The sequence below is a fragment of the Suricata suricatta genome, chromosome 4, assembly GCF_006229205.1.
Source record: "Suricata suricatta isolate VVHF042 chromosome 4, meerkat_22Aug2017_6uvM2_HiC, whole genome shotgun sequence".
Classification (NCBI taxonomy): Eukaryota; Metazoa; Chordata; class Mammalia; order Carnivora; family Herpestidae; genus Suricata; species Suricata suricatta.
The window spans coordinates 51,446,973-51,469,060 of NC_043703.1; the positions used below are offsets into that span (position 1 = coordinate 51,446,973).

General features: G+C 40.8%; 1 protein-coding gene across 1 annotated transcript in view; it reads left to right on the forward strand.

Moving 5' to 3' along the window:
* The window catches only part of AKAP11 (A-kinase anchoring protein 11), a 141,894-nt gene that overhangs the window by 81,046 nt on the left and 38,760 nt on the right, over nt 1-22,088 (forward strand). The window contains exons 16-21 of the mRNA XM_029936678.1: nt 9,491-9,683; nt 10,068-10,187; nt 16,114-16,164; nt 16,688-16,789; nt 18,414-18,468; nt 19,874-20,013. The gene's annotated coding sequence lies outside the window, so the exon portion shown is untranslated. The remainder of the gene's footprint in view (nt 1-9,490; nt 9,684-10,067; nt 10,188-16,113; nt 16,165-16,687; nt 16,790-18,413; nt 18,469-19,873; nt 20,014-22,088) is intronic.

Consider the following 22,088-nt stretch of genomic DNA (forward strand, 5'->3'; position numbering starts at 1 on the left):
GAACCTGCTTGGGATTCCCTCTCTGCCTTTCCCCCCCCACACTCTCTCTCTCAGAATAAATATTTAAAAATTATCTTACAAACAAACAATAAATAAAATGATTGGTTTAAATCATGAAGTTTTGCTGTTCCTTATGCAGCAAATGCTAACTTCCTATTCTTTTTTTTTTTTAAGTTTATTCATTTTGAGAGAGACAGAGACAGTGCAAGTAGGGGAGGGGAAGAGAGAGAGAATCCCAGGCAGGCTTATGATATCAGCACAGAGTCTGATATAGGGCTCAAACCCACAAAGCCTCAAGATCATGACCTAAGCCAAAACCAATAGTGGGACACTTAACTGACTGAGCCACCGATGCACCCTACTAACTTCCTATTCTTAGCCATTATCTCTGGTATAAGAGTTATAAATTCTTACTTTCTTTTAGATCCATCCATCCATCCATCTATCTATCCATCCATTTGTCATTTATTGGGTGCTCATTCAATGCATTAGAAGCTGGAGATAACATAGAGAAAAAATAAGGTTCCAGCCCCCAAAGGATTTATTTATTTTTTAAGTTTGTTTATTTATTTGAGAGAGACAGATACAACATGAGGGGGAAGGGGTAGGGGGAGAGAGAGATAGAGAGAGAGAATCCCAGTTAGACTCCACACTGCCATCATAGAGCCCTACGAGGGGCTTGAGCTCAGGAAACACGAGATCATGATCTGAGCCAAAACCAAGAATTAGATGCTTAATCTACTGAGCTACCCAGGTGCTTCTCTCCAAAGGATTTAGATAAGGTGAATAAAGAAATTATAATATGGCAACAGGGCATTCAACAGGCAAACAATCCAGACAAAATCAGTACCTTAGCCAAATTTTGAAGAGCAGGAGTTAGCCATGGTGAAAAGTGATTTATGTGTGTATAAAAGAAATGAGATGGTATGGTTTGGTGAAGGAACTATAAGTAGTTAAGGAGGAAGCTGACAATGTCAGTAATGACCTTCAGGGGCCCAGAATCATCCCCAACAGGTCTTCTTGTTGTCATTCCCAAAAGGTTCATTGGCCCTCATGCAAGTGAACCCATGTGGGTCCTGCCCCACCAATTGTCAGATGGGGGTGCACACATCTAAATTCATAGAAGCTACAGCCTTGGTCATCTGACTATAACCTTGAGAACATTTGCTAAACTAAGCAACATACATAAATTGCTAGCATAGACTTGAAGAATGCTAAACTTTTGTGAATCCATGAAGGTATAGTTCCTTATAATTACTGTAAACATTTCAAATGTGTGTCCCTTCTTACTCAGATAAGCCTTTGTGAGAGGCTGCAAGAGCCAACAAACCCCATGGGGGGTCTGGAGCCAAAGAGTCTAATCCCGGTTCTGCCACTAATTTTCCAACAAAATTGTCACACCCAGTTATTCTCTCCACTCCCTCTGTGTCAGGCTGAAAAATGGTCCCACAAAAGACATCTATATTCTAATCCCTGGAACCTGTGACTGTTCCCTTATACGGCAAAACAATGATGTTTGCAGATATGATTACTTAAGGATTTTGAGATGAAGAAATTATCCTGGATTATCCAAATGGACCCTAAATACAATCACATGTGTTCTTACGAAAGGAAGACAGAGGGAGACTTCACACAGAAGAGGAGGAGACAGTGTGACCTTGAGGGCCGGGATCAGTGCAGTGTGGCCATAAGCCAGGGAATGCTGGAGGCCACCAGAAGGCAGAAGAGATATTCATTCCTCTGGAGGGAGCACCACTCTACTGATTCTTTGATTTTGGCCCAGTGAAACTGATTTTGGACTTCTGGCTTCCTCAAATGTGAGCCTGTAAATTTGTTTGACGCCACCCAGTCTCTGGTCATTTGTCACAGTGGTGGTAGGAAACTAACACACACATGCCTTTGAAGTAATATTTAAACTTTTTTTAATAGTTTTTATTTATTTTTGAGAGACAGAGAGAGACAGTGCGAGCAAGGGAGGGTCAGAGAGAGAGGGAGCTGAAGCAGGCTCCAGGCTCTGAGCTGTCAGTACAGAGCCTGACACGGGGCTCAAACCCATGAACCGTGAGATCATAACCTGAGCCTAAGCTGGACACTTAACTGACTGAGCCACCCAGGCACCCCAGATTTAAACCTTTTCATTTTTTATGTACAGCTAATTCAATTGGGTGGCTTTGAGTCCGTTGCATAACCATTTGGCTTCAGTGTCCTCAGCTATAAAATGAGAGTGTTTGGCCACATGGTCCCTAAATTCCCCCAAATCTATGTCTCCAGCCCACTTATTGATATCTGTCTTAATTGGCAAATATATATCCTCATAACAGTAGAAAAGCAGTTTGGATCATTTGGCCCATTGGCTTATTTTATGACCATTCTACCAGTCCTGGACAGCAGTGGGAAAAATAGAAACATGTAATTTAAACCTTGTAGACATTTTAGGTGTTTTTACAGAATTTATCTCTTTTAAATATTTAGCCGATCCTTTTGTGTTTGTTTCAGTTGGTGTCGTGTCTTGTGGCCACACTGAGTTTTGGCTCCTCTCACACCATTCCTAACCCTTCTCCCTTGGGTGCCTCCATTAGCAGGTAGTAAAAGCTAAATCCTTGCGTTCCTAGCCACCTCTCCCTTGTTTGCTGTGTTGCCGGAAGCGGGGAGGGGCTGGGGGCAACAGTGCACTCCCTTTCTGGCCAAAGGGACATAAATGGAAGGCCTGGCAACATTTTGCTTTCCTGATACAAATACAAATATTGTGCCGATGCAAGGTGGGCAGCCCGTTTCTAAAAATGTGAAGGGAAAGAAAGAGTTTTATCCGAGCCCAAGTTAGGACAACTTCCCAGGATCCACAATCTTGGCAAAGAAGGGAGTGCTCTGGGAGAGGAGCGTTTGATACAGGGTTAGGTATGCTTTTTACATAAAGACATAAATCATCATGAGGAAGGACATTCCAGAAAGTTACAGACTTTATCTTATGTTTTTAGTATGTGCAAGGCTGTATGACTTACTTTTCTCTTGTGGGAACCAGGGATGTTTTCTTGTTTTTCTTATCTTTATGTTTGGAATGCTCTTTTTTTTTTTTTTTAGTTATTTTTTTAATTTTATTTTTTAATGAAGCAGATATACAATGTGTGCTTGGGGCAGAAATAGAGCCCACGCTCTGAGGTTTTGCTGACTCATTCTGACCTTGGTAAAAAGTAGAGCTTCCCTTGGAGCCCAGGAGCACAAACATTAAAAGCTGAAAATGTCCTTTAGCAATGGCTAGAACAATTCCTTCTCCTTCTTTCTGCTTTGAATATGGATGTGGTGCCTGAAGCTACCGCAGGGATGTATTAATTTGTTCAACAAATTTTTCATTTATTCAACAAATATTTATTGAGCGCCTACTAAGAGCAATGACCAAAATAGTCCCTGCTTTCATGGAATTTTCACTGTGAAATAGGGGAAGGGAAGACAGAAAATTTAAAAATTCTCTCTCTCTATATACACACATATATACATATATAAACATATGTATACATATATATATAAAACATCTAATGTTACTAAGTTCTCGGAAGAAAATATACTACGATAAGGGGAGGGAGTGATGGAAGGGGATCTGTGTGAGCCTGCACATGTATTTTAGGTGTAGTGGTCTTGGCAGGCCTGTGATAAGAAGACATTTCTGCCAACGTGGAAGGAAAGAAGCTGGTGATGTTCATACATCAGGAAGAGGGTTCCAGAAAGAGGGAGCAGTAAGTGCAAAGAGCCCTGGCAGGGGTGGGGCTGGCACGCTCTGGGAATACCAAGGAGGGGATCATGATGGGAGCAGAAGGATGGAGAAATGAGCAGGGGGGATGGGGGGGCGAGGTCTGTGCTCCCTACACTGCAGCCCCTGCTTCCTCATACACTCCCACCTGCACTCTAGTGCTGAGCAGGGCGTCAAGTGTTTCTGCAGATACTGCACTAAGTGTGCCAGGCGTGGGGCTACCCCCTAGTTGCCCAATGAACATAGGCAAATGGAGGATTGAGAAGCAGAGCCCACGGTCCCTCTACCACGAGCAAGTCCGTCCAGTCTCTTCAGGTAAGGCCAAGATAGGCCCCAGTGAAAGAGCCTGTGTTAAGACAGAGGCCACCGTGCAGCTGGCCAAAGATGCTCTGCCTTCTAATGGCTTGAGCTTATTTTACAATGTCTGGTGTTCTGGGAAAGAAAGAGAACTGAAAATGCATCATCTGCTATCCACAGCAGTTAACCTTATGAACTTGTTGTTCCTAAATCAAAAATTAAATAAAACAAATGAGGCTACCATGTCTCAGGAAGAAGGATATTCCTCAAACCTCCCTCACCACCTCTTCCTGGAATAGTTGAGTTGGGGGCAGAAGAGTGGTTTGGGGGGCTGTTCAGAGGAAGAGTGTTCCATGAAGGCAGAAGGAACAGCCAGTACAAAGGCCCTGGGGTAGGAGCGTGTGATGAACTCGGAGGAACAGCAAGAAGACCAGTGTGGCTGGAGTGGTGAATGGTAAGAATAGTGAAGGAGAGAGTAATAAGAGGTAGACAATAGTGGGAGATGAGGTCAGATGGGGACAAGGAATCCCACCCTGGAGGGCCTTAAGTGTCATCATAAGGACTTGGCTTCTCTGTGCCAATGGAGGGTTGGTTTTAGCAGAGGTGTGCTAGGATCTGACTTGTGTTCTAACAGGATCACTCTGGCTGTTAAGTTGAGAATAGATGACAGGGAGGAAAAGATTTCTACCCATTTTTCCCTGAACATTTTAAGCAGTAATCGTCAGGTCATCTTTGATCCCAATGCCATGGGCTTTTCTTTATCATTCTGCCCAAACCTTTCCCTTTTGTTTTTCCCAGAGGAAGCTTTCCTCTCTGTGCTTCTCCTGGTAAAAAGCTGCTGCTCCCTTCTTTCAGGACACTGAGGTCTCTACCACTTGTAGAAGGCAAAGTGAGGCCTTTGAGGGGGAGGTTTACCATTCATTCATTCATTCACTCACTCACCATTTATTCTTTACACACTTGTGGGGCTCCTGCTTTGTGACTGTACTAGGTGTTGGGGAATCAGTTCAAAGATGGAGAAGTATGAAAGAAGATGGTTTGGAGGAAGGAGAAAAGAATAGGGTCTCTAAGGGGAGTGGAAGGAGAGGTGAGGCTGGGAAATGAGGTTGGACCTGCTACATTAATGGATATGAACTTGATTCCATAATCCATGGGTGGTCATTGAGCATTAGACTTTTTGTTTTGAACTGAGGGTTGTGGTTAGCACTGATGCCTCTCTACATGGAGGAGACTTGTCTGGATCTTCTCTAACAGGTGGGTAGATAGTGAGGTTTGCTGGAAGGAGACCCCATGCTCCTCAGGTGTCCCTGTGCCTCCTGGAAGGACCACCCATACACCATCATGTCAGACGGTGTACACTGAAAATGTGTACTCTCCTGTGAATCAGACTTTTCTGCTGGCTGCCTGCTGCACAGTTCTGCCTGGGCATAGCATGGGTGCTTGCCAGTCAGCATGTATAGTGCTGAGTACTCCAGGGGCTCTCCCAGGGGCCAGGCACTTCTCTTCTTCTTCCTCTGGCTAACAGCACCTCCAGCCATCCACTCAACAGAGCCAGAGGCTGCAGAATCCTCTTAGACCCATCCTTGCCCGCTCACCTCTAGCCCATCACTAAGTCACATTGATTCTAACTCTACTCTGGAAGTGCCCTTCCCTTCCCCTCCCTGGTTCCACTGCCTCAGGTCAGCCCGCATCATCTGTCTCTCCAGCTTCTGATGGACTCTGTCCACCTCCAACCTTCCTCCCATCTAGTTCTTCTTCCATGCAGAGGTCAAAGATATTTTTCTAAACTGCAAATCTGATCCCAATCTTTTCTTGCTTCAGAGATCCCTAGTCCACAGGCTAAAGTCAAGCTCTTACTATGGTTCCCCAAGCCTGCTGTGATCTACCTCCGACCCATCTCTCTGCTGTCCCCTGGCACCACATTTAGCTAGACCAGAGCACCCTCTGTGTCATTGCACACACAACACCCTTGCTCTTCCTCTCCTTGTCCTCTGGGCAAATTTCTCCTTACTCAAGGATTCACCTCATGCATCATTGTGCTGCACACTTTTCCTCAACTCCCTTAGTGAACCACTCTGGTGCCCCCACCATGCTTCCAGTTCTATGTCTACTGGACTCCAGTGTGATGCTGCTTTTCAACCGGACCCAGGCTTCAAAGGCACCTGTGTAACTTCTAACAAACGTATAATGATACCTAGGCCGATGGCTAGAAGATTTTGATCCAGGGAGGGGGGTGGGATTTAACAAATCCCACAGTCATGGAGCAGAAGCCTACAGAATGTGGAATTTATTTGCTTCCCTGTTGGTTTCTCTTCACAGTGGTGTCAGAGGTCTTTCTGGAGAAAGATCACCTGCATTTGAATCCTGGCTCTGCCATCTGGTTGCTGAGTCACCCTAAGTAATTTTCTTCACCTTATCTGTGTAGCAGGGATAATAACACTTAGCTGACAAGTTGTGATGATTAAATATATATATAAAGCCCTTAGAAGGATGCCTGGTTAGTACTCAGTATGTATGAATAATCATTTGCTGTCAACAAAGGTGTCCAGAATAGGGAGTGAGTTATTTGTTCTTAGAATTCCAAGGCGTTGTGCCTTTGCCTGCCTTGTGGGTTGGCATTTAGTAGATGTTTGACGAATTGAACAGAAAATTAGAATCTACATGGGAACAGAATTGGAAGACAGGATGGGAGTAACTTTAGGTCCCTAACTTCCTGTTTTATCAGAAAGACAAGAAACAAGTAGTTGGAGAACAAGTCAGTAGCCCACCCAGTTACTGTCCAAAGATGAGCACCAGCAGATGCACCCGGAGTGAGGACTGCTTAGGCTACTGAAAATGCAGAAACATGGAGGAAAAGCAGGCAGCCTCTAGAAGATTTGTGGAAAAGGTTTCTCCCCCCAAGTATTTTGGCTGGTAAATTAAACACCAAATAAATGTAACACATATTCGTGTTGAGTGGTGGTTTCAAACAATTACAGGAATTTCCCATCTTGAGCCTTACAGCTGGAAAGGGTATTATACATCTTAACTCTTCAGGTCACTGTTTCTGTATAAATGAAGAAATTTTGCAGTGGCTTCTGTAAACTCCAGTGACCACTAGTCCCAAAATCAAGGTCCCATGTCAGCGTTGGGTCTACTATAGTCTGCTGCTGCCATTGTCATTAATATTGATAATTATAAAATCAAACACTTTGGCTTCTCATTCCTGTCAGTATCACTCTTCCTTTTGTTATAATGGACGGCACTGCTCCCCTCCCAGCTACCTCAGATTGGTTAGCACTGATCAGAATGAAAATCTATCATATTAGAAGGTGACATGTGTTAAGTCAATGGGTCAGGAAGACATGCCTAGACCAGCAGATGCGTCTGGAAAAGCAGATGAGATAGTAAATATAAGAGCATTAAAGGTTGATTATCTGGGTTTTTTTTTACATTTATTTATTTTTGAGAGACAGAGAGAGAGAGACAGAGCATGAACGAGGGAGAGAGACAGAGCATGAACAAGGGAGGGGCAGAGAGAGAAGGGGACACAGAATCCGAAGCAGGCTTCAGGCTCTGAGCTGTCAACACAGAGCCCAACATGGGGCCCAAAACCACGAACCGCGAGATCATGACCTGAGCCGAAGTTGCACACTCAACCGATTGAGCCACCAAGGCGCTCTGAGGTTGATATTCTTTTTAATCATAAGAAGGAGAAAAGCCAACTAAATGTTTTCTTCCTTTTTTTTTTTTAAAGCTTGATAAGTAGGCTGGAAGTCTTGATAAAAATCGGACATTTTTCCAAAGAAGACATCCAGATGGCCAACAGACACATGAAAAGATGCTCAACGTCACTCATCATCAGGGAAACACAAATCAAAACCACATTGAGATACCACCTCACATCAGTCAGAGTGGCTATAATTAACAACTCAGGAAATAACAGATGCTGGCAAGGATGTCGAGAAACGAGAAACCTCTTGCACTGTTGGTGGGAATGCAAACTGGTGCAGCTGCTCTGGAAAACCATGTGGAAATTCCTCAAAAAATTAAAAATAGAACTACCCTATGGGCCAGCAATAATACCACTGGGAATTTATTCAAAGGATACAGGAGTGCTGATGCATAGGGGCACATGTACTCCAATATTCATAGCAGCATTTTTAACAATAGCCAAATTATGGAAAGAGCCCAAATGTCCACCAACTGATGAATGGCTAAAGAAGATGTGGTTTATATATACAATGGAATACTACATGGCAATGAGAAAGAATGAAATCCTGCTACTTGCAACAATGTGTATGTAACTGGAGGGTATTATGCTAAGTGAAATAAGTCAGTCAGAGAAAGAGAGATATCATATGTTCTCACTCATATGTAGAACTTGAAAAACTTAACAGAAGATGATAGGGGAAGAGAAAGGGAAAACATAGTTTCAAACAGAGAGGGGCACAAACCATAAGAGATCCTTAAATACAGGGAACAAGCTGAGGGTTGATGGGGGTTGGGGGAGAGGGGAAATGGATGATGGTCATTGAGGAGAGCGCTTGTTGGAATGAGCACTGAGTGTTGTATGTAAACGATGAATCACAGGAATATACCTCACAATCAAGAGCACACAGTATACACTGTATGTTAGCCAATTTGACAATAAATTATATTTTTAAAAATTGGACGTCAAAAATGGTATTCCCAGATGCCTTCCATTGTGGTAATTTAGTTCCTCATAATATTCTGATATGTATTTTAATTCACTGTATTCAGTTTTATTCCCTCCAAGATTATAAAAATTACCCTGTGTGTAGATACCAACAATAAATAATATATTGAACTGAATTCGGCTGCACCTGTGTTATAATCCAGCCCTATCAAAAGTAAAAGAATTAGATCATTTTCTTTTGATGTCTTTTCACCCAGATTCATCTGTTCAGATCGGGTGACTCATACAAAAGAAATTACATAATTAGACTGGAGGGAGGCATACATTTTGATTTGTCCCGGTCTTTAAAAACTTCTAGGCCGTCCCAGTTGTGTGACCTCAGGACGTGTTTCTTCACCTCTCTGGTCCTATTTGTCTTCAGTAAAATAAGGATAATAGTATCAATCTCACAGGAGGTTGTGTATGTGTCTCTGAGCCTCTGAAAGCACGAGTAACACAGCTGGCACATGGCAAACACTCTGAATATTTGGTTCCTACTGCCATTTTACCTTTCCCATTCCTTTTCTTTCAGCTCTTCAAGAATACCAAATTATCCTTGCCTTGGACATTTAGATTGTCTAGGGAGTTCTGGTCCAATTTCCCCAGAAGTTCTAGTTAATACTTCTCTCTTAGGTCAAGTCTCCTCTCTCTTCATGCAAGTGTTTACAGACACAGAAAAGACCCTTAGTGAATGATGCTTTCATCAGCCCAATGAGACACGACCATTATGCAAGTGGAACATTGTCCCAATTACTGAAACACTTTGATTACAGGTACCAGCTCCTGAAGTAAAAGAGGATCCAGACCCAAGACAAAGCTCCAGAAAAGGCCGTTGGGTCTATATCAACAAACTTATTTCTATAGGATTTTCCACCCAGAGGCCCGTCACCCAAAGCAGCTGTCGGGAAGCCCTTGCTGCATAAACCAGAGCGATTCCTCTCTAGGAAGGGGCTGCTGAACTGCATGGTATGATTTCCTGGATACATTTCTCAAATTTCATGATCTGAAATATGGAAAGAAATGTCTGGGTACAGGAAGGGGGAAGACTGCAATGAGACACTGAATTGAGGTGATCCCTGATGATATTTGGTGAATATGTGTTGAAAAATGTTTTCCAATCAACATGTATTATGAGTATCATTAGATGTTTAAAAGGAGTTCTGGGAGTTAAAAGGGGTCTGGGTGGTTAAATCAGTTAAGCATCCACTCTTGATTTTGGGTCAAGTCATGATCTCATGGTCTTGAGGTTGAGCCCTGCATTGGATTCCACACAGTGTGGATCCTGCTTAAGATTCTTTCTCTCTCTGTCTCTCTCTCTTTCCCTCTGCCCCCCCAACCCCCACCCAAAAGGAGCTCATCAGAGGAAGAACTTGGAGGAAGATATACTGTATTTCTCGATGGAAATGAATCTGAGTTTGAGTCTCCAGGTGACTAAGGAGGCAGCCATCCTGGAGAGGGATTATCAAAGAGGTGAAAGAAATGCCTTGTTTGGAAAAATCTTACATTGAACAAATTTTTAGATTATACATGCTTAATGTAAAAATGTCATCTTTCTAGACACTCTTCTATGCATTTATATAATTTAGGCATACATATATAACATCACACAAATGAGGTCATGCAATTTGCATTTTTTACTCAACATGTCTTAGGTTTCTATTGTCAAAAGATCAAGGTCTTTATCATTATTAATGGATACATACTATTTCATCCTATAGTAATTTACTCCAGAGAGTCTCCTTTTTCTTTAAAGTTTTTTTTTTTTTAGTAATCTCAACACCCAAGGTGGGGCTGAAGCCCAGATCCCCAAGATTCAGAGTCACACACTCCTCTGACTGAGCCAGACAGGCACCCCAAAGAGTTTCCTTTTGATTGGGGGTATAAGCAATGCCGTGACAAACATCTTTGGGTAAATACTTTTCTACCTGGGAGATAGTTACTTTAGGTAAATTCCTACCAAGTTTGTTTATTGGGCCATTTTACATTTTTAAACATGTTATCTAAATTTATACTTTGCTACGTAGTATGTGAATTTATAGTTCCACACTGATACCTGAGTACCTTTTCCCCACACCCTCACTGGAAATGCAAATTCCTTGTTGTCTTTCACATGAAATGCAAATATTTTTCTCCAAGTCAATTCTCTCCAATTCTTTTTCATGGTGTATTTTGAAGTGGAAGCCTCAAACTTTAGATATTTAAATTTATCAGTCTTTTTATTTCTCTGTGTGTGTGTGTGTGTGTGTGTGTGTGAGAGAGAGAGAGAGAAAGAGAGGGGAGGGGAGGGGGGAGAGAGAGAGATGCTTGCTTTTCTATAGAAATATTATACCAAATCATTTTATGGTACTTTATATAATTTTATTTCTCAAGTCTTTAAGTCTTTGAGACATCTGGAACTTATTTTGATATAAAGGAAGAGTCAGGGATCTTGTTGTATTTCCTTTTCCACTCTGAAGAGTGATTTGGTTTTCCAATCTCTCTCTCTCTCTCTCTTTTTTAATGTTTATTTATTAACTTAGAGAGAGTGAAACCACGAGTTGGGGAGGGGCAGAAAGAGAGAGAGAGAGAGAGAGAGAGAGAGAGAGAGAGAGAAAGAATCCCAAGCAGGCTCCATGCTGTCAGTGTGGAGACGGACATGGGGATTGACCCCACAAACCATGAAATCATGACCTGAGCTTAAATAAAGAGTTGGACACTTAGCCAACTAAGCCATTCAGGTGCCCCTCCAATATCTTTCTTAAATAGATCATATTTCTCAATTGATTTTAAAAGTGATCTTTATTTTCTATACATATTTGGACTTATTATTAGATTGCTTATTGTTTCTATTCTATTTATTTGTTTATCCTTTCCTGGGCTAGTGACTCACATAAATTTACTAATATATGTGTTTTTAAATATCTGTGAGGACAAACTCTGTATTTATTAATCCCATCTCCAATTCTTTTTATTTTTCAGATTAGGTATTTTCTCATGTCCATCAGCCAGCAGTCTTTTAGAAACATTCTTAATTGACTCTAATTTTGATTTTCTTAAAATTTTTTTTTTTTATCTATGTTTGATACAGAGAGAGACAGAGCATGAGAGGGGGAGGGTCAGAGAGAGAAAAAGACACAGAATCAGAAGCAGGCTCCAGGCACTGAGCTAGCTGTCAGCACAGAGCCCGATGCGGGGCTCGAACCCACAAACGTGAGATCTGACCTGAGCTGAAGTCAGAGGCTTAACTGACTGAGCCACCCAGGCGCCCCTCTAATTTTGATTTTGATTGCACTACATTTGTAGATTAATTTAGAACTGATATCTCCATAATATTGACTCTTTTTATCCATCAATACCGCTTATTTATTCACATTCTCTTTTATATCTTTCAGTAATGTTTTATGTTTCAGAATTTTTCATATACAAATCCAATGTCTTACTGATGAAGTTTATTTCTGGCCATTCGGCAAACTGTGATGTTTTGTTCTTTGTCATGGTAGCTAATTAGGACCTGCATTTCTGAGAATTCTTTCCCCTGTTGACCCGGGTTGGATTGGCCACGGGAGAAATTTGCATGAGGCTTGGGAGTCAGAGATGAATCAGCAGCTATTGTGTTCTGAAGGTCATCTTTGGTCTGAGGTGCTGAGAGACTGATGCAGAGGTGCCGGTGGGTTCCGGTTCAGCCTTGCTTCCCCAGCAACCACACGTTCTCTCTCATGGCTGAACACTGACTGATGTGACTCCACGTGCACCACCAGATTCTTCGCTGCAGCTCACACGGGGGGCAGCCATGAGGAGCCACCCATCTCCCATGCTTGTATACACCAGTCCCATGGATGTGCCTAACTTTCTGCTAGCCCTGACTCAGTTATCCACCCAAGGGCTGGTTAGTGAGTTTTCTCTGATCCTTTCTGGAACTTTCCTAGCTCACCCCACAACTCTCCGAGGTCTAATTGGAGCAATACGTTCCTTATTCCTTAATACTCACAGTACTACTTCTTCCCTGACAAATCTAAAAGGGGCGGGGGGTTGGGGGGGTAGGACATGGGACAGGCTCACATGGATCTGTGTGAAAAGCTTCAGAGGCAGGACCGGTGGGATGTCCACAGATGGGCAGGCAGGAACAGGATGGCCTGGAGTCTGAGTACCAGGAGAGGGACCCCCATCTCCCACTGCCTTCCTTGTTCATGGAGGAGTTGGGAAGGGCAGGGTCCTTAGCCAAGTTAGCAGGACCTGCTTTACGACAAGTGAAATCACAGCCTTGCTGGTGTGAGAAATATTAACTGGATTGTTCAATATTAAATATAAATGTTGACCAAAGACACCTTTCTATTTTCTAATTTGGAACATGTCTTATATTGTGCTCTAGATCTCTCTTTCTCTCTCTCTCCTCTCTCTCTCACACACACGCACACACACACACACGGTGTGGGGAGAGAAGATAAGCATCGTGACAAGGAAGTGTCCATCTATTTCTACCTTGCTATTTTGATCAGTACTAACAGTTATCAAATGTCTCTTTGAAATTTATAGAGATGATACGTATATATTTCCCTCATGGCCAATTTACATGGGAACTTTTTGGTATAGATTGAATGTTTGTGTTTCTCCAAAATTCATATGTTGAAATCCTAATGCCCAGTGTGATGGTATTTGGGGATAGGACCTTCTGGAGGTGATGAAGTCACGAGGGGGAGCCCTCACAGATTTGATTAGTGACTTTATAAAAGACACCCCAGAGGGAGCCACCTCACCTCTTCCTTGCCTCTTCTATCAAGTGAGAACACAGCAAAAAGAAAGCCATAAATCAGGAAGCGGACCCTCCCTAAACCCCAAACTACTGGTACCTGATCTTGGAGTTCCCGGCCTCCAGAATTGTGAGAAATGATTTCTCACTTATAGAATATTTATAAACCACTCATCCTATGGTATTTTGTTATAGCAGCCCAAAAGGACTAAGACACTTTTGTAAATAAATTTCCTCAGTTATTTCTGTTGACGGTCGTGGTTAGATTTTGGGATCAGGGCCATGCAAATCTAGAGAAATGGAAACCTTCCAGACTTTTCATTTGTTTGAAATGAATATATACCAAAAGAATTATCTTATCTATTCCTTGAAGGTTTTGCTGTAACTTATCTATAAAATTAATCAGGTCTTATCTACTTTCTGGAGATAAATCTTTAACTGTGTTTTCAATTGAAAAAAAAATAGGTGTTTTTTTTTTTTTTTGGTGGGGGTAAATTCTGTTCAGTTTCTCTAGAAAACAGTCATAACAATTATAAGTTTTTACACAGTGTTTCTTTACAAAAATTTTGATTTATACCTATGATTTATAAACTCAACATTTTTTTCTAGTATTATATAGTTGTGCTTTCTCACAGGTTAGTTTTCTTGGCCTCTGTTACTGATAAATCTTATTCATTCCGATGCTTTTATTTTCTTTCTAAATCATTCATTTCTGAATTAATATTTATTCATTCTTTAACTACTTTTGGTGTATTATGCTTTTTTAAGCTTCTTAAGTTGAGTGCTTTTTTTGATGTAATTGAAATTTCTCTTATGTGTTAGTAATAATGTCTAAGGCTCTGGATTGTCTACTGAAAATGACATTGGTTATATCTTTTGAGTTTTCTATGGAGTATTTCTATTGTCGTTAATTCCTTTTTGTAAGTGAATAAATCTTAGATTTAATACAATTAAGATTATAATGAAAATTCCATGCTAGTTTTCAGAACCAAAAATTTCTGACAGAAATTTCAGTTTTTTATAGCAGGATCAGAATCTTTCCCCCCCCAAAGTACTTTTTAAAATTGATATTTGAAGGTTTCATCAGTTATCCAAGGGCATCTCTTAATCTTGATTTAATTAATGTATTTATAGTTTTTATTTTAATTCCAGTTAGTTAACGTACAGTATTATTTAGTTTTGGGTGTACAATATAGCGATTCAGCAATTTTGTACATTACTCAGGGCTCGTCACAAGCACACTTCTTGTCCCCATCAGCTACTTCATCCATCCCCACCCCCCTCCCCTCTGGTGACCTTCACTATGTTCTCTACAGTTGAATGTTTCTTGTTTTGTTTCTCTCTCTTTTTCCCTTTGCTTGTTTGTTTTGTTTCTTGATTGTCCTTAATCCTTAGATAATGTGTAATTCAGGTTTTAATTTCCCTTTGACCAAAGAACTACTTATAGATCAAGTTTCCATTTTCAAGAAGATATTTTTCAAGCCTTATTTTATGCCTCTGTGTTGTAGTCAGAAAATTACCAAGTGTCTCACTGGGCTGTGAAAAGAAGGTATAATATTGGCTTTGATGTATGTTGCCAGAGGTTGAAGAGAGTGGGACAAATAGATAAAGAAGAGGGGATTTTCAGGTGGTGAAATTATTCTGTCCGATACTATCACGGTGGATACATGACATTATGTCTCTGTCAAAACCCATAGAACTATCCGGGAAAACCTTCATGTAAACTATGAGCTTTAGGTAATGACGGTGCATCAATACTGGATAGTTAATTGTAACAATTGTAGCACACCAGTACAAGATGTTTGTAATGGGGGAAGCTCTGTGTGTGTTGGGGGGCAGTACATGAGAATTCTCTATGTTCTCTGCTCAAGTTTCCTATGAATCTAAAATGTTCTAAAAAATATGAAGTCTATTGGGGCGCTTGGATGGCTCAGTTGGTTAAGTGTCCAGCTTTGGTGTCTCAGGTCATGATCTCATAGAGAGTGAGCTCAAGCCCCGTGATCGGCTCTATGCTGACAGCTCAGAACCTGGAGCTTGCTTTGGATTCTGTGTCTCCCTCTCTCTGCTCCTTCCCCAGCTCACACTCTGTCTCTTTCTCTCAAAAATCAATAAACATTAGAAAAAAATTTTTTTAAGTGTATTAATTTGAGTCACTTATTTTTGACCAACAGTTCCTTTTCTGGAGAACAAGGTGCAGGAAGATAGAGACAGGGCTGAACTGGCAGCAGGCAATGAACTCCCTCATCCTGTTATGAACCGAGCCCCTTTCACAATCTTTCCTATAAGCCTCTTAGCATATGTCGTTCCTGTCAGATTCTTAGAATGCTCAAGCTCTTTTGTTCCTATGCAGTAAAATATTTGTCAATAGAATATACTATCTTTTTTATATAAAATGGCCAAAAGTACTTATATTGGGTCTATTTTGCAATATAAAGAAAAAGGTAACAGGGCTAAAAACCAAGTCAGAATCTCTTTCTGGCATTGCTATAAATCACCAATCCATTTTTTAACACTCTCGCTTTTAAATTAGTCTGTGGCAAGCACAGTGGGCATACTTGATAAAAGGTTTTGAAAAGAAGCTTTGAATTGCTGGGGCTCTGGACCTTTTGATCTTATTAAGTGGGGTTGGTGACATTGAACCCTCTTCTTCCCTTTTGATTGCTTCTGCAGAGCTTGCTGAAATCAGGCAGTCTAACTCGTCTTGCTAGCTCTCCGTCAGAGGTAATTTGGAGAAAGAAGGTCAGAAAATGCTTTTACCTTTAAGGACCAAAGAGAATTGGTTATGGGAATTTTTTTTTTTTTTTCGGATCTAACAGTAGCTGCTGTGGCCAGTTGCAAAAGAAACCTCTGTGATTTTCTTATTTTTTATTTTTTTATTATTTCTTAAGTTCTTACTTTGATTCCAGGTAGTTAACCTACAGTGTTCCATTAATTTTACATGTAAAACACAGTGATTCAACACTTTGATACAACATCTGGTGCTGAAACCTCTGTGATTTTAATGGTTCAGAAGCAGGGCTCTATAATCAGAAGATACTAAACACATCACTTTATTTACTTGAGCTAATAGTCTCTGGTGCAGCTAATGAGGTCAAGGGACCTTAAAACCCTAAATCCTCAAGCATGTTGGGTTTAGTAGATTTTGGTTCCCTCAGCAGCCTTCAGGTGGGGTCCTGATATCTTTTCAGTTGGACTGAAATCCATTTCATAATGTCTTAAGGACATAATTTGCCCATTTTGCTAGGTTGACATTTGCACTGACGGTGGATGAAATTGCTCGAACCTGAGGACAAGTCAAGGCAGTGAGTCCAAACTGTGCCAAAGTCACTGCATTCTTCTCTACCAGGTACTGGCAGTGTAGTTTGTGGTTATCATTATATCTTGCCCTGACCATCTGTCACAGCTTTCTTTCTACTATTAAAACATGTTTTACAAACAGAAATTTACATTTTAGATGAATAAATGCAGGCCCTTGAGGAGCATGAGCACGTTTGTGATTGTGCTGCAAGCAACTGGCTGCTGGTTCCACAGAACACCATATTTATTTGAAAGAATGACCAATATGCAAACATTTTTTCTCAAAAAAGAGGAACTTGAGTCTGACTCTTCAAAGAAACAGCCGACAGTACTTAAGGCCAATTATAAAATTTGAGGTTTTAAATGAAAACTAGTTCAACAGTTAGTGATTTCAACAGCATTTAAATACTTAAAGACTTTTCCAATGAGATCAGTAGTGATATGAACAAATGTAAATTTTTTTATATCGTATAATTGCACTTATCAGTGTTTCAAAGATCTGCTGATAGTTTTCAAAAGACGAATGAATTCATGATGTTACAAAATTTGAATTGCAAGAAAGACTGATGGGTTTTCATATAATGGTTTTAGATTTCACACTGAAGCTAAGAAACTATCACTAGTTAACAATTGGTGTGGTATCAAAGAATAGCCACAGTGATCTAAAATGGCAATTAAAATACTCCTTTTGCAATTACATGTCTCTATGAGGGTGAATCTCTTCACACACTTCAATCAAAAGCACACATTGTAGGAGTGCCTGAGTGGTTCAGTTGGTTGAGCATCTGTCTTTGGCTTAGGTCATGATCTCATGGTTCGTGAGTTCAAGCCCCATGTCAAGCTGTGTGCTGACCGGTCAGAGCCTGGAGCCTGCTTCTCTCTCTGCCCCTCCCCAGCTTACTCTCTCTCTCTCTCTCTCAAAAATAAATAAACATTTTTAAAAAAAGCACACATTGTAAAGATTGGGTACACAAATGGATTTAAGAATCCAACTCTTCTCTATGAAGCCAGACATAAAAGTGGTGTGCAAAAATGTGAAACAGTGTCATTCTTTTACTGATTTTCTTTGCTTGAAAAATATGGTTATTTTTCTTATAATCATATTATTCATATTGATATGCAAGAGGTTGTTTTTAATATTTTTAAATGAATTAATATACATTAAATAATGTTTTACTTTTGAATTCTGATTTGGTAATTATTGATAGATAAAGCTCATTGGGGTCTTCAATAATTTTTAGGAGTGTAAAGAGATCCTGAGGTGAAAATTTTAAAAAGCCGCAGAAAACAAGACCACATATACTATTAATTTGGGCATTAATTACCTTGAATTGTTAGAAACTTCTTCATAGAATTCTATTGGTTTTCTGTATTTTTTGCAGTGCCCAAGGTAATGCTGGGGTTAGTAGGTGCTCAGTAAATATGAATAGAATCAATGTGAACTTCTTCACCAACTTCAAAGGCACACTATGTGGCCGTGGTCTGCGTGACAACAATGGACCCTGGAAACATGGGCACAGCTCACTGTATCAGTAGATGTAGTCTTGAAAAACTGACTGACGACAAGTGTGAAACATCTAAATATTTGCACTATTGGTATTTTAGCACTTCAATTTGCTTTTCAATGCAATGATAACCAACATGTTCACGTTGGCTTCTGTTTCTTTTTTTAGCAAAGCTTTGTGATCAAACATCCAACCTGAAGAAGCAGCTTAATAGTCACTGCTGGTAAAAAACAACTACAAAATCCTTCCCTTCAAGGAATTGACAAATTAAGATGATTATTCGTTTTTAGAAAGATTTGTGGGAATTGACTGGGGCTACGATAGGGTGGGTTCTTATAAGATGGAGACCCTACCCTGCAAAATCTCCTTGTGCGGGTGGGGAGACACAGGATGAAAAATGCATGTTGAAGCAGGAGCTTTTAGAGACAGGTAGTGTCAGAAGCTCTATATTTGATTGATGCTTGTTGCTCTGAACCTCTGAGGGAGGGAGACAACATTGTAACAGCCATTTCAACAATTAAAAACTCCCATGGGTTGGGGTACCTGGGTGGCTTCTTCAGTTAGGTGTCCAACTTCGGCTTAGGTGGTGATCTCACAGTTGTGGGCTGAGGTCATGATCTCATGGTTTGTGGTTTGAGTCCCGAGTCGGGCTCTGTGCTGACAGCTCAGAGCCTGGAGTCTGCTTCGGTTTCTGTGTCTCCTTCTCTCTCTTTCTGCCCCCTCCCTGCTCCCACTCTGTCTCTCAAAATTGAATAAATGTTAACAAAAACTTCTGTGGAATAAAAAGATTTTTTTAGACTAAAGACATGGAGTGGTGGGATTCAGATAAATATAACTGCTTCTGTTAAAAGTAATAATAAGTAATAAAACTTGTCTAGTCTATTTTAAATTTAGTTATATCCCAAATAATTAACAATAAGTATAATTTGTGACTATTTTATATCTTCAACTAGTCATGTATTATAATTTTCTAAAAACCTTAAAAATATTGTTTACAGGGACACCTGGGTGGCTTAGTTGGTTAAGCATCCAACTCTTGAGCTCAGCTCTGGTCATGATCTCATGGTCCATGAGTTTGAGGCCTGGGTCAGGCTGTGCACCGACAGTGCAGAGCCTGTTTGGGATTTTCTCTCTTCTTCTCTTTCAGCCACTCCCCCATGCTCTCTCTCAAAATAAATAAATAAACTTTAAAAAAATAAAAATGGTTTATAGACAGAAGCTTACATTTTGGATGACTATGAATGCAGGCTCTTGCAATAAAAACAATCTGTCAGCAAGAAAGACTTTATTTCTATTTAGTGGAAGATAATCATAATGGAAATATCTCTCATTTCACTTTTGTAGGTACCATCATCTCAGTGTTTTAATCAGCCAACCAGATCTCTTTGTTAAATTTATTAGCCATAAATCCAATTGTTTAAAACCCAAAAAAGCAGAGAAAGATTCTTGAGTGAGCTGCCTGGTCAATGCAGTTTCCCCGTCCAAACAAACGATTTCCTGAGCATCGGAGAGCACCAGCAGTAGGAGAAGCACTGTGCTAAGTATAGAAAGAATTCCAAAATGACACAGAATCCCTCTTCATAACCCTTGACTGGAAGTTGCTTCCTTACATGTTTCTTCACTTCCAGGTAATTGAGGATGTAGAGTATACCATGCCGATGGAAATCGTGTCTCTCTACTTCAGATGAATTTGGGGGATGCGAATTAAAGCACAGCTGTTGAGAGCCTGGCCGTCACCCACTTCAACCACGTGTGATGCATTGCATACGTAAGTGCCCCATGGGTCGGATTTTTTTCAGAAAGCCGCATTATTGCTAGATGTAATTGGATTCTCAGAACCTATACTTTCTGAGGCAACTTGAGTGGCTGGGTACAGTAAGATGAAGGCTGTGGTTTGTGACACATCTGGCTTCTGTCTGATAACAGAGGTCTCATTTTGTGAGGGACCACGCAAGGATGCCATGGTTGTGAATTCAGCTTTGCTGTGCTTAGGACATGGGCTAGGGGCACCTGGGTAGCTCAGTCAGGGAAGAGTCTGACTCTTTGTTTCACCTCAGGTCATAATCTTGGCTTTCATGAGACTGAGCCCCATGTCAGGCCCTGCGCTGTCAGCTGCTTGGGGTTCTCTCTCTCCCTCTCTGTCTCTGCCCCTCCCCTACTTGCACTGTCTCTGTCTCTCTCACAATAAATAAACTTACCAATAAAAAAAAAAAGAACATGATCTGGCACAGAAGCACTCAAGGAAGTTTGGTTACTACCTTCATCATCACAACTACAGGAGGAACTAAATGAGAATAATGCCCATTATATTTATCTTGTAATATCAGTACATAGTGGCCAACAAATAGTAAAATTAAAGAAATTATAGCTGCTATTGTTTCTGATGTGATTGTTTCTGTTCTTACTACTTTTGAGCTGAAAGGAAATCTCTTTCCGGTAAGCCAAGCACTCAGCATAGCACATCATGCCAATGGACTTGAGCAGTTCCTGTCGCTAGGCATTGACATTTTCTGAACAGATAAAACATCAACTACCAACTGGTGCTTTGATAATTTGGAACTGACATCATTGTATATTTATTCCACAGGCACCCCCCCCACCCAGAATCTCTTCATTAACACACCGATAGCGTATTTTATTTTCCTTAACTCAGTCAAAGTTTTCTCCACCAACAGCTAGTCATATTTTCATCAAAAACAATAACTACCTAAAGGAATATTGGCAGTTTACAGAACTTCATTCTTCTTGCATTTGTATAATTGTCACGGGAAGTTAAGATCAGATCAGAGTCCTAGCCCATAGCATAGGAAACCTATGCTTCAGAAAACAGTACAGGATAATTTCCTCATTGTCACCAGATAACTCTGAACTATATCTAGATGCTTGCCAAGTGTGGCAGAACTGCTTTGGACTTGAAAGGGCTCTTGCTCCACGGGTTTCTTCATGTTTATGATTGCCAGAGTTATTGAAAGTGAATTTCAGATTGTGCTGAAGGAAGATAACAAAGACACCATGTGGTAATAGTATTTTACGTTTTGATTGATTCAGATCTTTTGAAAAAATGGAAGGAAGTGATAGGCAAAAAAAGTGGCAACAAATAAGGATGCCAGAGGTGGATCTCGCTGCACAAACTCCTTGCTTTGTTGATGATCTGCGAATTGTGTTTCACTACTACATTCTCATTTGTTAAAAAATATTGGAAAATAAGCCAATTCTTAAGTTTTGTTAAGATGTGATGCCATGGCACAGTCCCCTAATTATATTCGTTTTCCCCTCATCCTGTCAGTAATAGAGTCTCTCAAGTCCCCACCGGACACACAGACCCCTTGCCTAGGTTCCACTGAAGCTAGACATGTGGCTAAGTTCTAGTCAATGGGATGTTCTTTGGAGAGAAGCCGTGGTCTATGTTCTCTTTTCCCCTGTGGGGTGGGCGGGAGAAGAGGTGCTGCAGAAGAGAGGGGACTGATGCAGCCAAAGGTAGGACAGTACACTTAAAAAGTGAATTTGGGGGCACCTAGGTGGCTCAGTCAGTTAAGCTTCAAACTTGAACTCAGGTCTTGAACTTGCAGTTCATGAGTTCGAGCTCCACATGGGACTTTGTGCTGACAGCACAAAGCCTGGAGTCTGCTTCAGATTCTATGTCTCCCACTCCCTCTGTCCCCCCCCCACAGTCTCTTCTGTCTCTCTAAAAAGTAAATAAACATTTAAAAAGTTTTTAAAAAATTAAAATAATAAATAAATAAGTGAAAGGAAAAAGAAAAATGACTTCTTAGGGTTCTGGGTGACTCAGTCCATGGAGCGTCCAACTCTTGATTTCAGCTCATGTTATGATCCATGGTCATT